Source organism: Pan troglodytes, chromosome 2 (genome assembly GCF_028858775.2).
Source record: "Pan troglodytes isolate AG18354 chromosome 2, NHGRI_mPanTro3-v2.0_pri, whole genome shotgun sequence".
NCBI lineage: Eukaryota > Metazoa > Chordata > Mammalia > Primates > Hominidae > Pan > Pan troglodytes.
In genome coordinates, this window is record NC_086015.1 from 51,542,558 (window position 1) to 51,558,527 (window position 15,970).

Below are 15,970 nucleotides of genomic sequence, written 5' to 3' on the forward strand. Positions count from 1 at the left end.
CTTCCTCCCAGGTTCAAGTGCTTCTCCTGCCTCAGCTTCCCAAGTACCTGGGATTACAGGCATGAGGCCACCACGTCTGGCTAATTTTGTATTTTTAGTAGAGATGGGATTTCTCCATGTTGGTCAGGCTGGTCTTGAACTCCTGACCTCAGGTGATCTGCCCGCCTCGGCTTCCCAAAGTGCTGGGATTACAGGCGTGAGCCACCGTGCCCAGCCACCTGGCCAATTTTTAAATTACTTGTAGCGATGAGGTCTCACTACGTTGCCCAGGTTGGTCTCAAATTCCTGGGCTCAAGCAATCCTCCAGCCTCAGCCTCCCAAAGTGCTGGGATTACAGGCGTGAGACACCACACCCGGCCTTGCCAGTGTTTTCATTGCCTTTATACAGAGACAAATTTTTGGAGGTCCTACCATTTTTGCTGACGTCATTATAAATTTTGTTGCCTTAGTTTTAGGTCTTCTAATTTTTGCGTTTTGTTTAGAGACAGAGTCTCACTATGTTGCTCGAGCTGGTCTCCAATGCCTGGCCTCAAGCACCCTCAGTGTCCCCAGTAGCTGGGATTACAGGCATGAACCACTATGCCCAGCTATTTTAAAATTTTGTTTTATTTATTTATTTTCTTACTGACAGGGTCTTGCTCTGTTACCCAGGCTGGAGTGCAGTGGCACAATTGCAGCTCACTGCAGCCTTCAGCACCTGGGCTCAAGCAGTTCTTCCACCTTGGCCTCCTGAGTAGCTGAGACTACAGGCTCATGCCACCATGCCTGGCTAATTTTTTATTTAGATGGGAGTCTTGCTCTGTTGCCCAGACTGGTCTCAAACTCCTGGGCTCAAGCGATCCTCCCACCTTTGGCTCCCAACGTGTTGACATTACAGGCATGAGCCACTGCGAGGGGTCTTCTGCCTGTTTTATCTTGAATTAGAAAGTGTGAGTCCTCCAAATTGGTTCTTTTCAAGGTTGTTCTTTTCAATGCAACAATCTGGGTTCCTTGCATTTCAAATGAATTTTAGGATCATCTTGTCAATTTCTGCAAAGAAGGCAGCTGGGATTTTGTTGGGATTGCATTTAATCTTCAGATCAATTTGTGGAGCATTACCATCTTAATAATATTATTTTTTATTTTTTTGAGACGGGGTCTCACTCCAATTGCCCAGGCTGGAATGCAGTGGCATGATTTCAGCTCACTGCAGCCTTGACCTCCCTGGGCTCAGGTGATCCTCCCACCTCAGCCTCCTGAGTCTCTGGGACTACAGGTGCACACCACCATGCCCGGCTAATTTTCATATTTTTAGTAGAGACAAGGTTTTGCCATATTGCCCAGGCTGGTTTCAAACTCCTGGACTCAAGCAATCCACCCACCTTGGCCTCTCAAAGTGCTAGGATTACAGGTGTGAGCCACCACACCTGGCCCTCGCTTAATCATATTAAGTCTTCCAATCTGTGAACACAGGATTTTTTGTTTTTGTTTTTGTTTTTGAGACAGAGTCTCGCTCTATCGCCCAGGCTGGAGTGCAGTGGCGCAGTCTCGGCTCACTGCAACCTCCCCCTCCTGGGTTCACGCCATTCTCCTGCCTCAGCCTCACGAGTAGCTGGGACTACAGGCACCTGCCACCACGCCCGGCTAATTTTTTGTATTTTTTTTTAGTAGAAACGGGGTTTCACCGTGTTAGCCAGGATGGTCTCAATCTCCTGACCTCTGATCTGCCCACCTCGGTCTCCCAAAGTGCTGGGATTACAGGTGTGAGCCACTGGAACACAAGATATTTTTTCATTATTTTGGGCTTTAATTTCTTTCAACAATGTTTCTTTTTTCAGTGTAAAAATCTTGCACTTGTTTTGTTAAATTTATTCGTTTTTTTTTTTTTTTTTGACACAGAGTTTCACTCTTGTTGCCTAAGCTGGAGTGCAGTGGCACAATCTCAGCTCACTGCAACCTCAGCCTCCCGGGTTCGAGCAATTCTCCTGCTTCAGCCTTCCAAGTAGCTGGGATTACAGACATGTGCCACCACACCCGGCTAATTTTGTATTTTTAGTAAAGACGGGGTTTCTCCATGCTGGTCAGGCTGGTCTCGAACGCCCGACCTCAGGTGATCCGCCCACCTCGGCCTCCCAAAGTGCTGGGATTACAGGCATGAGCCACTGCACCCAGCCTTCATAAATATTTTTAAGTAACTAAAAATAAAAAAGAATATTTAATTCTTTTTGATGCTATTGTAAATGGAATTGTGTGTGTGTGTGTGTGTGTGTGTGTGTGTGTGTGTGTAACTTTTCTTTTTTTTTGAGACAGGGTCTCACTATGTCACCCAGGCTTGAGTGCAGTGACACAATCACAGCTCACTGCAGTCTCAACCTCTCAGGCTCAAGCCATCCTCCCACCTCAGCCTACTGAGTAGCTGGAACTACAGGCACGTGCCACCATGCCTACCTACTTTTTGTATTTTTTGTAGAGACAGGGTTTCACCATGTTACCCAGGCTGCTCTCAAACTCCTAGACTCAAGTTATCCTCCTGCCTCAGCCTCCCAAGTTGTTGGGATTACAGGCGTGAGCCACCACGCCCGGCCATTCTATGTGTTTTGACAAATGTATAATGACATGTTGATACCATTATAATGTCATACAGAATAGTATCACTGCTCTAAAGATCCACTGCACCACACCTATTCATTCCTCTCTCCTCCAAAAACTTTGTCAACCACTGATCTTTTCACTGTCTCCATAGTTTTTCCAGAGTGTTATACTATACAGTATGTAGCCTTTTCAGATTGGCTTCTTTTGCTTAGTGATATGCATTTACAATTCCTCCATGTCTTTCTTTCTTTCTTTTTTTTTTTTTTTTTTTGAGACAGAGTCTCGCTCTGTTGTCCAGGTTGGAGTGCAGTGGCTCGATCTTGGCCCACTGCAACCTCTGCCTCCCAGGTTCAAGTGATTCTCCTGCCTCAGCCTCCCAAGTAGCTGCAATTACAGGTGCCCGCCACCATGCCCAGCTAACTTGTATTTTTAGTAGAGACGGGGTTCCACCAATTTGGCCAGGCTGGTCTCGAACTCCTGACCTCAAGTGATACGCTCACCTTGGCCTTCCAAAGTGCTAGGATTATAGGTGTGAGCCACCATACCCGGCCACCTCCATATCTTTTGTGGCTTGATAATTTATTTACTTTTAGCATTGAATAATAATCCATTGTCTGGATGTACCACAATTTATTCATTCACCTACTGAAGGACATCTTAGTAGCTTTCCCAAGTTTTAGCAATATGAATAGAGCTGCTACAAACATGTGTATGCAAGTTTTTGTGTGAACAAAAGTTTCAACTCATTTGGGTAATACCAAGGAGCATGACTGCTGGATCATGTGGCGAGGGTGTGTTTAGCTTTGTCAGAAGCTGCCAAACTGTTTTCCAAATGACTGTACCATTCTACATCCCCACCAGCAATGAATTTGAGTTAATGAGATTTTTTTTCATTTTCAAATAGTTGCTAGTGTATAGAAATATAATTGATTTTGTATATTAATCTTGTATTCTGCAACTTAACTCATTTATTAGCTCTAATAGTTGTGTGTGTGTGTATTCTTTAGGATGTTCTGTATTTTCTATACACAATATGCAAGTTCATGGCACATAGAAATAAAGATAGTTTTACTTCTTTTCCAATGTGTATGTTTTTAATTTTATTTTCTTGCCTAATTGTCTAGGCTGGACCTTCCAGTACAACGTAACATCCAGATGTACATTTCCAGCCCACACCCGGTTCCAGCTACCTCACTGATGTGGAGTTCTAACTGGGGAGGAGGAGCCAGGCTGGCTGGAGCAGGTAAAAGCAAAAAGAGAAAGCAGATAAGCTATGAGTCTGCCTTTCTTCATGGTCCAGGACACATAGCCCTCTTGTGTAAATAACTCACAATCTTCCTGCAGCCAGCTATCACCAGACCCTCGGCTGATAGAAAAATGCAAGTTAGCTCACTGCAACCTTGGCGTTATCATGACTACACAAAGCCCTCTTCAACACACAGCACAAACACCACCCTATAAAATCCCCAGCAAGCCTTTGTCTCTTTGCAGTCAGCTCCTCTCTTGCTGACTTGCCCATTGCACCCTTGCAACATATTTTCATGCTTTTTCTAACAATTCTACCTTTCTTTACCTACAGCTGTCTTGGTAAATTCTTTTACCGCCCAGGTGACACCAGCCCCAGATAGTTGTGACCTGTGACACTTCGGTGGCCCGTATGGGGAACTCTCTCTCCTTACAGGAAACTCTCTCCCCTCTGTCTTTCTCTTTCCCAACTTGGGACCCTTGGTGGAAAGCATCTAAGCACAGAAACAACTGTAGGTCTCTGGCTGGAGCTACACTCTGGTGGGACTGAAAGGTGTCCGTGTGAAAGCGTCTGACTGCCACCGGTCCAGATAGTCGCTGCTCACCCACAACAACTGACATAGCTACTTAGATGCCTAATAGGAGTCTCCAACCAACTCATGATCGTCTCACCAAACCTGCTTCTCTCACAGTGTTCTGCAGTTCTATCCTTCTAGTATTGAAACCAAGTCATCCTTCACTTCTCATTTTCTTTTTCTTTTTTTTTTTTTGAGACAGGGTCTGACTCTTTCACCCAGGCTGGAGTGCAGTGGCACAATCTCAGCTCACTGCAACCTCTGCCTCCTCGGTTCAAGCAGTTCTCCTGCCTCAGCCTCCCAAGTAGCTGGGATTACAGGCACCCGCCACCATGCCCGGCTAATTTTTGTATTTTTAGTAGAGACAGGGTTTCACCATATTGTCTAGGCTGGTCTCGAACTCCTGACCTCAAGTTATCTGCCCACCTCGGCCTCCAAAAGTGTTAGGATTACAGGCGTGAGCCACTGCACCCAGCCTACTTCTCACTTTCTTTCATCCCACATTGGGACCACCAGTAATATCTGTGGTCTCAACCTTCACAATATGTCCAGAATGTGACCACTTCCCACCAGCTCTATAACCAGCAGTCCACTCTGAGCCTCCAGCATCTCCTGCCTGGGTCAGTGCAGTAGGCTCCTAACCAGTCCTCTTAGTCTACTCTTGCCCTAGCTTCAGCTAAGTGATCCTTCTAAAATTAGATCAGGCTGGGCACAGTGGCTTATGCCTATAATCCAGACACTTTGGGAAGCTGAGGCAGGAGGATTGCTTGATCCCAGGAGTTTGAGATAAGCCTGGACAACATGGCAAGACCCTGTCTCTACAAAAAATAATAAAATTAGCCAGGCATGGTGTTGTGTGACTGTGGTCCCAGGTACTCGGGAGGTTGAGGCAAGACTACTTGAGTCTAGGAGGCCAAGATTGCAATGAGTCATGTTCACAACTCTGCACTCCAGCCTGGGTGACAAAGTGAGACCCTGTCTCAAAGAAATAAATAACAAAACTAAATCAGACCACAACATCCTTCTGCTAAGTACCCTTCAATGGCTTTTACCACATTCTGTGAGAAAAGCTGGGGTCCTTACAGTGACCTAAAGGCCAAGGTTTCACTTCATTTCATTTGATTTCCCCTCCCTCCCTCCCTCCCTCCCTCCCTCCCTTCCTTCCTTCCTTCCAAGGGTGGGAATAACTCAGCCCCTGGCTAGAGGGCAAGGCCCCACTCCTGGGCGGCCCCCATGCCTTGCATTCCATATTCCAGTCCCAGCTCAGGCGCTCCATCACTGAGTGGCATTGGGCAAGTCATGGCCTCTCTCTGGGCATCAGTTTCCCCATATGTAAGTTTCCACAGAGGCTGGTATAGGTGGCCAATGTTTCCTTCCATCCTGACTGTCCAGGATTCTGTGATTCCCTTCTAAGCCACTGTGTCCTCAGGAAATCCCTTGTGCCAGCCTGTGGGTAGCTCAGGCCTTTATGGCAGGGTGAGGGTGGCCCCCGGGTCCTGGAGCTCTGGCCTCAAGCAGATCTGGATGGGGCTGGATGCCAGCCACCCACCAGAAGTGGGACTGGGGCTCCCTGTGCCCCCCCAAAGCACAAGACTTGGAGGGCATGGGATTGGCGGTCCCTCGTCACCTTTTGTTCCTGTCTCTGGGGCTTTGCAGGCCAATGGAAATGCAGCCCTGAGAATAAGAGCCCCTTGTCCAGAGTTCTGAGCCCTAATCCTCTTACGTGTCACCAGCGGAAAGCCGGAGCCGGTGGCAGAAGGGCTGCTCTGATTCCCTGCCAGCCTGCCCCTCGTCCCACACTCTGGTGCCAACCCAGTCGCATCACAAAGGGCTGCTGCCCCAGCCAAGCAACCGCACCACTGAATGAAATCACCACTTGGGCGCTGGCGACGGGGTGCTCAGACCGAGAGCTCTGGACAGGGCTTGGATGGTTCAGGAAAGGCTGAGCATCCACCCTGTCCTGAGAGCCACTGTCCAAGTCAGAGCCCCAGCTTTGCCCGGTGTGGCTGGGCCCAAGGTTCTTCCTCCCTCCCTTGGGATCCCAGATTGTTGTTCTAGCCATAAGGTGGCCCTGGATTAGGTAGTCATGGGACCTCTCTTGGCTCCCTCTTCCCTTTAGGAGGCGTAGACAGACCCACAGCTCTCTGCTGAGACTGACGGGGCCTGGAAGAGGTGGGTGCAGTGGCCTCCCACACAGAACCTCCCTGTCTGAATAGTCGAGGGACAGACACCTCCATACAAGGCAAGAAGTGCCCCTGTTCCAGTGCGGCCTCTCAGAGGATACAGCAACCCGCCTGACCCCTGGGGAAGCTGGACAAGGCTCTGCTGGACTTGGAAGAGTGGGTAGGAGCAGGACAGATGACTGAGGTGGGGTTGGGAGAAGAGGAAGGAGGTGGGGCCTGCCAGGAGGACAGCGGTACAGCCGAGGACGGTGTTCTGAGGATGGGGGTGAGCAGCTGGCAGCGGCTACACAAGGACTGTAAAAAGTGAACCCTGTCCCAGAGGCCTGGGCATGCAAAATAGGGACACAGGTACCCCACAGAGACAAGACTTCAAGAAGACAGAGGACAACTGGCCACCAGTTTTACCTGAATATTTAGTTGGAAGAAGTTAAAAAGATACCATATAAGCACTATAAAGTCAGTGCTTTAAAAGGAAAACAAACAGCCGTGAAGTGAAATGCAAAATTCACCTGAATTTTAAAGACGAAACAAAGAACTATGTATCCATGGAGACACTTCAGACTCTGCAGGCAGATCCCGGGCCCTGTCTCGCTCCTTAGCCATATGTTTGAGTAAGGTGGTTATGTAATTGGGACTACATGCAGTTAGACCACCCAGTCAATCAGACAAGTGTCCCACCCGCCAAAGAGCACAGCGTGGAGCCGGGGAGAAGGTAGATCCATCCACAGACAAGTGTTTTTTGTTGTTGTTTTGTTGTTGTTGTTGTTGTTGTTTGTTTGTTTGTTTTTTGAGACGGAGTCTTGCTCTGTCGCCCAGGCTGGAGTGCAGTGGCGCGATCTCGGCTCACTGCAAGCTCCGCCTCCCGGGTTCACGCTATTCTGCCTCAGCCTCCCAAGTAGCTGGGACTACAGGTGCCCGCCACCACGCCCACCTAATTTTTTGTATTTTTAGTAGAGACGGGGTTTCACCGTTTTAGTCAGGATGGTCTCGATCTCCTGACCTTGTGATCCGCCCGCCTTGGCCTCCCAAAGTGCTGGGATTACAGGTGTGAGCCACCGCGCCCTGCCGTTGTTGTCTCTGTCACCCAGGCTAGAGTGCAGTGGTGTAATCCTGGCTCACTGCAGCCTCCACCTCCCAGGTTCAAGCGATTCTCCAGCCCCAGCTTCCCGAGTAGCTGGAACTACAGGTACCTGCCACCACACCCAGCTAATTTTTGTATCTTTAGTAGAGACGTGGTTTTGCCACGTTGGCCAGGCTGGTCTTGAGCTCCTGAACTCAGGTGATCCAACCTCCTCACCATGGTGGTCCCCAGGGCTCAAGCCTGCAGCCCACAGGGGCTTACATTTCTGCTTTTAAAGTAATTAATGCAGCCGGCCTGGAGGCTCACACCTGCAATCCCAGCACTTTGGGGGGTTGAAAAGGGAGCCCAGGGGTTCAAAACCAGCCTGGGCAACATAGTGAGGCTCTATCTCTACAAAAAATAAAAAATTGGCCGGGTGTGGTGGCTCACGCCTGTAATCCCAGCACTTTGGGACACCGAGTCGGGCAGATCACGAAGTCAGGAGATCAAGACCATCCTGGCTAACACAGTGAAACCCCGTCTCTACTAAAAAATACAAAAAATTAGCCGGGTGTGGTGGCGGGCGCCTGTAGTCCCACCTACTTGGGAGGCTGAGGCAGGAGAATGGCATGAACCTGGGAGGCAGAGCTTGCAGTGAGCCGAGATGGCGCCACCGCACTCCAGCCTGGCGACAGAGCAAGACTCCATCTCAATAAAAATAAAAATAAATATAAATAAATAAATAAATAAAAGAACAGTTCTCTCCTTCCTTCACCTATACCGCCCACCCGCATCCACTGCTGGGAACCCTACCCTGATGAACTCCTATCCTGCTTGAGCCGAGAAATTCAAGACCAGCCTGGGCAACATGAGGAGACCCCCATCTCTACACACACATACATATAAAATACAAAATTAGCGGGGCATGGTGGCATGGTGGCATGCACCTGTAGTCCCAGCTACTCAGGAAGCGGAGGTGGGTGGATCAATTGAGCCCAGGAGGTCCAGGCTGCATTGATCTGTGACTGCACCACTGCACTCCAGCCTGAATGACAGAGCAAGACCCTATCTCAACAACAACAACAACAACAGAAATAAAGAAACTTCAAAAATATTTTCCCCTAAAGGATTAATAAAAGCATGAAGATGCAGCCTGGGTGAAGCTATTTGAGTGAATAGATAAGAAGGGTGAGAGATAAGATATACTGGGCTGAGGCCGGGTGCGGTGGCTCACACCTGTAATCCCAGCACTTTGGGAGGCCGAGGAGGGCGGATCACAAGATCAGGAGATCGAGACCATCCTGGTTAACACAGTGAAACCCCGTCTCTAGTAAAAAAAAAAAATACAAAAAATTAGCCGGGCATGGTGGTGGGCGCCGTAGTCCCAGCTACTCGGGAGGCTGAGGCAGAACGGCATGAACCTGGGAGGCGGAGCTTGCAGTGAGCCGAGATCGTGCCACTGCACTCCAGCCTGGGCGACGGCGAGACTCTGTCTAAAAAAAAAAAAAAAGAAAGAAATACTGGGCTGAAGTAGGACGTCTTGAATGAGTAACTTCCCCACACTGCAACCTCAATGAAATTCACTGAACTTCAGCTTCCTCCTGTTTTTGAGACAAGGTCTCCTCTGTTGCCCAGTATAGAGTGCAGTGGTGTGATCATAGCTCCCTGTAGCCTTGACCTCTTTCCCTCCTCCTGCCTTGGTCTCCCAAAGTGCTGGGATTACAGGTGTGAACGTTTTTTCTTTTTCTTTTTTTTTTTTGAAATGGAGTCTTGTTCTGTCACCCAGGCTGGAGTGCAGTGGCGTGATCTTGGCTCACGGCAACCTCCACCTCCTGGGTTCAAATGATTCTCCTGCCTCAGCCTCCCAACTAGCTGGAATTACAGGTGCACACCACCACACTCCCTGCTATTTTTTGTATTTTTAGTAGAGACGGGGTTTCGCCATGTTGGCCAGGCCGGTCTTGAACTCCTGGCCTCAAGTGTTTTGCCCACCTCAGCCTCCCAAAGTGCTGGGATTACAGGCATGAGCCATCATGCCTAGCTGATTTTTTCAAAAGGTTAGGCCGGGCGCGGTGGCTCACGCCTGTAATCCCAGCACTTTGGGAGGCTGAGGCTGGTGGATCACCTGCACTTAGGAGTTCGAGACCACCCTGGCCAACATGGTGAAACCCCATCTCTACTAAAATTACAAAATTAGCTGGTTGTGGTGGCAGCCTGTAATCCCAGCTGCTTGAGAGGCTGAGGCAGGAGAATCGCTTGAACCTAGGAGGCAGAGGTTACAGTGAGCCGAGATCGCGCCACTGCACTACAGCCTGGGTAATGAGAGCGAAACTCCATCTCAAAAAAAAAAAAAAAAAAAGAAAAAGAAAAACAGTAAAGGTAATGCCTACATACATCTGAGGGTTGTCATGAGAATTAAATGAAATAATGCTGTTGAGTACTGTGCATAGCGACTGGCTCTGTGACAGTTACTACTAAGCTTATGAATCATGGCTTAATAAAGCCTGAGGATTTGAGGGTTACTCTGGAAGGAATATCCTGGCCACCCAAGGGTTGAGCAGAAACCTTCTAAATTTCCTCATCAAACCCACTGTCCTCAGCAGTCCTGTGTGCAGTGCCGTGCACAGTGACCTCCCGCCTGCAGGTTAAGCCAGCTAAGCCAACAGGCTGGGAAATGGTCAACTCGCGACCCAGGAAACAAGAACAGGAGCTTCACAGTTTCCAAAGCATTGTTCACACTCCCCACCACCCCACCCCTCATCAGCTTGCTTTTAGCGCCACTGACACTGCACCCTGGGACCAACCAACACACAGGCAGAGAGGAGTGTGACGCCAGGTGAAACAGCCAGGCTCTGGGACTGAGACTGGTGAAGGTCTTGGCTGGGGGTACAAAAGGCACACCCAACAAAGGTGCGCATGGCAGGTGGCACTTGTAGTTAGCTCAAAATTCTGGAGGACAGAATTGGAGCTCAAAAGAATTTCAACAGGTTAGCAATATGATACTCAGTTTTTACAAAGGCCAAGTCTGTCCTTGTGCCCTCAAACCCATCTGAACAAATGGAGTAGTACTTCTATCAGAAAAATGACATTGGGGACCAGCTCAGGGTGACTAAACTGAGAGATGCATGATGTTAGCAAGTCACTGAGGTCCTCAGACCCGGGCAAGAAGGGCCGTGATCCTCCCCGTGGGGCAATGCTCCTCAGAGGCAAAGGACATGCCCACTCAGAAGCCACACTCACACCATGCTTGGCACTGGGGATCCCAGAATCTCTTGCCCAAAAGGCTCCAAGCCCCTGCTCCCCTAGCGATGGGGTCTGAGAGGAGGCTAAGGGATTGTGAACAAAGCGGGAACATGTGGCCTCAGGGGGCCGCACGCGGATCCGTGAAATCCCCTGCATTACAGGTACAGCCCGGGATACAAGGAGAGGGACCAGGTTGGGGGCAGCAGGGCTCCTCTCCCAGCCCCAGCACATTCTCAAACAGAACTCTGAGGAGTCCAAGAAACCTAAATTCAAACTTAGCGTTCCAAGTCATCATGAAGGTCAGAGTGGAGATTTGCTTATTGAATAGTTTGTACGATTACTCATAAACTTTCAGACATGGCCCTCTGTGTGTCCCCCAGTCCTGCCCTGTGAATGTTCATGTGTGCCTGGGCAAGGAGGCATGTGTGCTCCTCTGAGTTCAGGCAGCACCTAGAGAAGTGCAGCCCCTTCCGAACCCCCACAAATGTCCTAAGAAAAGCACCTGTGACATTGAGGGGGCCAGGAGAGCTGTCACGTGAGGGTCAGCTGAGGGGACTAAAGACATTCAGCCAAGAGGAGAGTAGGTTCAGGAGTGGCACTCTAGTTGTATTTTGTTCTTGGAAAGATGATGAAAGAAAAAGGAGGACTTACTCATTTATTCCAAGCGCTCAGAGAGTAGACTAGGTCCACAGTGTGACTCAGGGAGGCAGGAGGGCTCACTGAAAAAATGACCCATCTAACAAAAGGTGGGGAAGGTGGGGAAGTGGTAGAAGAACAAAACAGGGAGTGAAGCACGGTGGGAAGTCATGAGGGCCTTTCTGCTGGAGGAAGTCCAACTGTGCGAGGTGCATGATCTTTGAAATTTTGCAGGGGTGATTTCAGCCACAGATGGAGGTCTGGGGCCAGCTGATGATCAAGCTCATCCTGCCCCAAGAGTCTCTCTGAGTCTGCCTGGGGAAAGCATGTTGCAAGTCCCTCACAGACAAGCCTCCCCTGGTCCCTGACATTATGCATCTGAAACTCTTTCCATTTTCCAGGAAGGGTAAATCAAGGCACAGGGCAGGGAAGTCACATGGGTACCTGGTTACCAGCTTGTCCCGCTCCGTGTCAGAGGGGCCTGCAGTGTGCTCCTGCTGGTCATGCTCTCCTCCACTTTTTTGCAGGTTGGCAGGGTCTCTGGGGTGGGTGACAGTTCTCACATGGATAGTTCTCTATGAATGCCAGAAGCTAGAGTCCGATGTCTGGCATTTGGCAGGGCCTGGGAAGCCAGGGGAGCCAAAGGGAGGTCTTTTTTCCTGTGGGAACTCATTCCAGTTGCCAGCAGAGTGAGGAGCAAAGCCATGGCACTTGGCTTTCTGGTGGTTACTCCTGGCAACCTTGTCGTGGCCTTGGACATGGACCCGGTCTGCCCCAGGGTTTCTGTTTCTCCATCTGTAGAACAAGGGTGAACTTCTGCCCTGGCTGGCCATAGAGCCGGCCGGACCAGGAAGCGTGCTGTCCTCCTTGAGAGGGCCAAGCAGTCACCAGAGTAAAGACAAGTGAGAATCAGGGCCTGCCGCCTCCCAGGAGAGGCCCAATTAGAGCAGCGAGTGGTTCCCACCAGAGGCTCTGGCCGGCCCTCAAAGCTAGCCGCGTGGGCAGGCAGCAGCAGGCTGTGTGATTAACGATGGCAGCTCGGGCCGCCCACTGGGCCTGGCCTCAGGAACTTCCAATGAGCACACATAGTGCCAAGGGGAAAGAGGGCCAGCTCCCTTTCTTCTGCAGCGAAGGGAGGAGGGAGCCGGCCGAGGGAGCACCCGGCAACCAGAGGGCAAACCCAAACAAAGGGCCACGCTTTTGAGGGCTCCTGAGACCTCGGCACAGGCCTCCCCGGGGGCCTCAGAGAGGGGTGGCATCAGGGATCCAGAGTTCAGCTCACTCCACAGGCCCCATCAATACATCCCAAGAAGGCTCAGCCCTCTTCCAAGCCCAGGGCCACGATGCAAACAAGAAACTGCTCCATCCTCAAGGAAACAGAGTCTACCATGCATTCATTCATCCATCCATCCATTCATTCAACAAAGACTACCACCTACTGAGTGCCCTGAGACCAGGTAGTGAACAAGACAATCAGGATCCCTGCTCTCAGAAATCTCTATTCTGACTCCTCAGGCAGAAAGCAAGTAAACCAATGCGGAAAAACTACACAGAGGCAAAGAATGGTTATGGGCACTGACTCCACAGGCTGAAGGCTCTGGGTTCAAAGCCCAGCCCTGGCTCCACCATCTGACCACTGGAAAGCTATTTAACCTCTGTGCCTGGGCCTCCTCCTCTGTAAGGTGGGATAATAAAAGTATCTATCACACAGGATAGCTCTAAGAATTAAAGGAGTTAATATATGTAAAGCACTTCAAACACTACCTGGCATATAGTAAACACCACAGAAATATTGTTTTTCATTTGTTTGTTTGTTTGTTTTGAGACGGAGTCTCGCTCTGTAACCCAGGCTGGAGTGCAGTGGCACGATCTCAGCTCACTGCAACCTCCACCTCCCAGGTTCAAGTGATTCTCCTGCCTCAGCCTCCCGAGTAGCTGGGATTACAGGTGCCTACCATCACACCCAGCTAATTTTTCATATTTTCAGTAGAGACAGGGTTTCATCATGTTGGCCAGGCTGGTCTTGAACTCCTGACCTCAGGTGATCTGCCAGCCTTGGCCTCCCAAAGTGCTAGGATTACAGGCGTGAGCCACCACGCCTGGCCAAGTATTTGTTAAATGAAAAATAAAGTAGTTTCCAGTAGAGACATATACTCTGAAGAACCTGAGTGGGAGGGAATGTCGGGGGAGGTGTGGGGTGAGGAGAGCCACATCAGGGAAGGTAAAAATTAGACTGCTTTTGGCTTCAAGAAATAAGAAACCTGGAAACTGGGCAGCCCCAGAACTGGCCATTTCAGGGACTCACGGACATCTGTGAAGAACCAGGCACTTTGCTGCTCTCTGTTCTGTTACCTTCAGCCTTGGCCTCAGGCTGGCGCCCCTCGTAGCCACAAGATGGCTGCCACTGTGCCAAGGATTATATCGAAGGATGTAATGCATGTCAGAGGTCACTGGAGAAGAGATCGTCTATTCCTGGTGATAGAAAAACTTTCCTGGAATTCACCCCAGTAAGCTTCACTTCACAACTCATTTACCAGAGCAGCGTCACGTGTTCACGCTTAAAGCTGATCACCAAGGCTGGGCGCAGTGGCTCACACCTGTAATCCCAGCACTTTGGGAGGCCAAGGTTGGTGGATCACCTGAGGTCAGGAGTTCGAGACCACCCTGGCCAACATGGTGAAACCCTGTCTCTACTAAAAATCCAAAAAATTACTGTGGCGGTGGGCACCTGTAATCCCACCTACTCCAGAGGCTGAGGCAGGAGAACCGCAGGAACTCTGGAGGTGGAGGTTGCGGTGAGTCGAGATAGTGCCATTGCACTCCAGCCTGGGGAACAAGAGCAAAACTCCGTCTCAAAATAAATAAATAAATAAATAAAAATGTAAAAATAAAACCAATCACTGGCAAGGTGACAGAAATCACCTGGATTGGGTTACCAATTAGGACTCGCTCCTAAACACAGGGGCTCTCAGGGGAGGCATGGTAACGAAACAAAGACAAGGTCCTCAGGAAGGATCACCATATTGTTGTTGGGTAGGCAACCACCAAATTCTGCAACAGAGGGTCAGGGGAGGCCTCGTTGAGGACGTTGCTCTGAGCAGGGATCTGAATGATGGGAAGGAGCCATCCGTACAGCGATGTGAGGGAAAGACATTCTCAGCAGAGGGAGCAGCACGTGCAAAGACTCTGAAGTGAGTCTTGTTATTCAAGGAACATAAGGAAGACCACAGTGGCCATAGGATGGATTGAACAAAAGGGAAACAAGACGATAATAGCTTTTGGAATTTTAAATATATAGTGAGAATTTAAAAATATTAACTGTAGCATATATATGAGGAGAGAAACAAATGAGTTAGTGCTCTAAGGTTCTTTAATTGCCTGGGAAGAAGATAACAATAATGTGAAAACCAGACATTGACAAGAAAGGGATGCAAGTTATAATTTCTACAACCATGCTATCTAATACAGTAGCCGCCAGCCACGTGACATTGAGGGGCCAGGAGAGCTGTCGCATGACGGTCAATTTACATTTAAATTAAGTAAAATTAAACAAAATTAAAAATTCAGTTTCTTAGTTGTATTAGCCACACTTCAAATGCTCAATAGCACATGTGGTTACCACACTGAACAGCAGCAACACCGAATATTTTCATTCAGTACAGAATGAAAAATGGGTCAAAACTCTTCTAGAGAAATTACTAAATGAATATAGAAAAAGCGAGTAACTTTCATTTCTTTTTTTTTTTTTCTTTTTTTGAGACAGAGTTCTGCTCTATCACCCAGGCTGGAGGGCAGTGGCATGATCTCGGCTCACTGCAACCGCCACCTCCCAGGTTCAAGTGATTCTCCTGCCTCAGTCTCTCGAGTAGCTGGGATTACAGGTGTGCACCACCACGCCTGGAAAATTTTTGTGTTTTTAGTAGAGACAGAGTTTCGCCACATTGGCTAGGCTGGTCTCAAACTCTTGGCCTCAAGTGATCTGCCTGCCTCCGCCTCCCAAAGTGCCAGGACTACAGGCATGAGCCACCGCTACCAGCCTTGAAAAAAGCTAATAACTTTCAAACTGATAGTGGCAAAGCATAAAATGATAAAAATAATCATTTCTTATTTTGCAAACTGGGCAATGGTAATGAATAAAATTTGAAATTTTAATTTTACTCACGGATTTTCAAATGAGATTTTTTTTTTTGAGACTGAGTCTTGCTCTGTTGCCCAGGCTGGAGTGCAGTGGCGTGATTTTGGCTCACTGCAGCCTCCGCCTCCTGATCTCAAGTGATCCTCCCACCTCAGCGTCCCGAGTAGTTGAGACCACAGGTGCCCGCCCCACGCCCTGCTAATTTTTGTATTTGTATTTTTAGCAGAGACAGGCTTTCGCCATGTTGGCCAGGGTGGCCTCGAACTCCTGATCTCAGGTGATCCACCTACCTCAGCCTCCCAAAGTGTTGGGATTACAGGCG

At 49.3% G+C, this 15,970-nt stretch overlaps 1 long non-coding RNA gene across 1 annotated transcript; it reads left to right on the plus strand.

Moving 5' to 3' along the window:
- The first annotated feature begins 2,660 nt into the window (after positions 1-2,660).
- Positions 2,661-7,331, plus strand: LOC134809563 (uncharacterized). Its single transcript, XR_010155594.1, has 3 exons — positions 2,661-2,747; positions 3,696-3,814; positions 6,511-7,331. It is a non-coding gene; the product is annotated as an uncharacterized LOC134809563 (long non-coding RNA).
- The last annotated feature ends 8,639 nt before the right edge of the window (positions 7,332-15,970 follow it).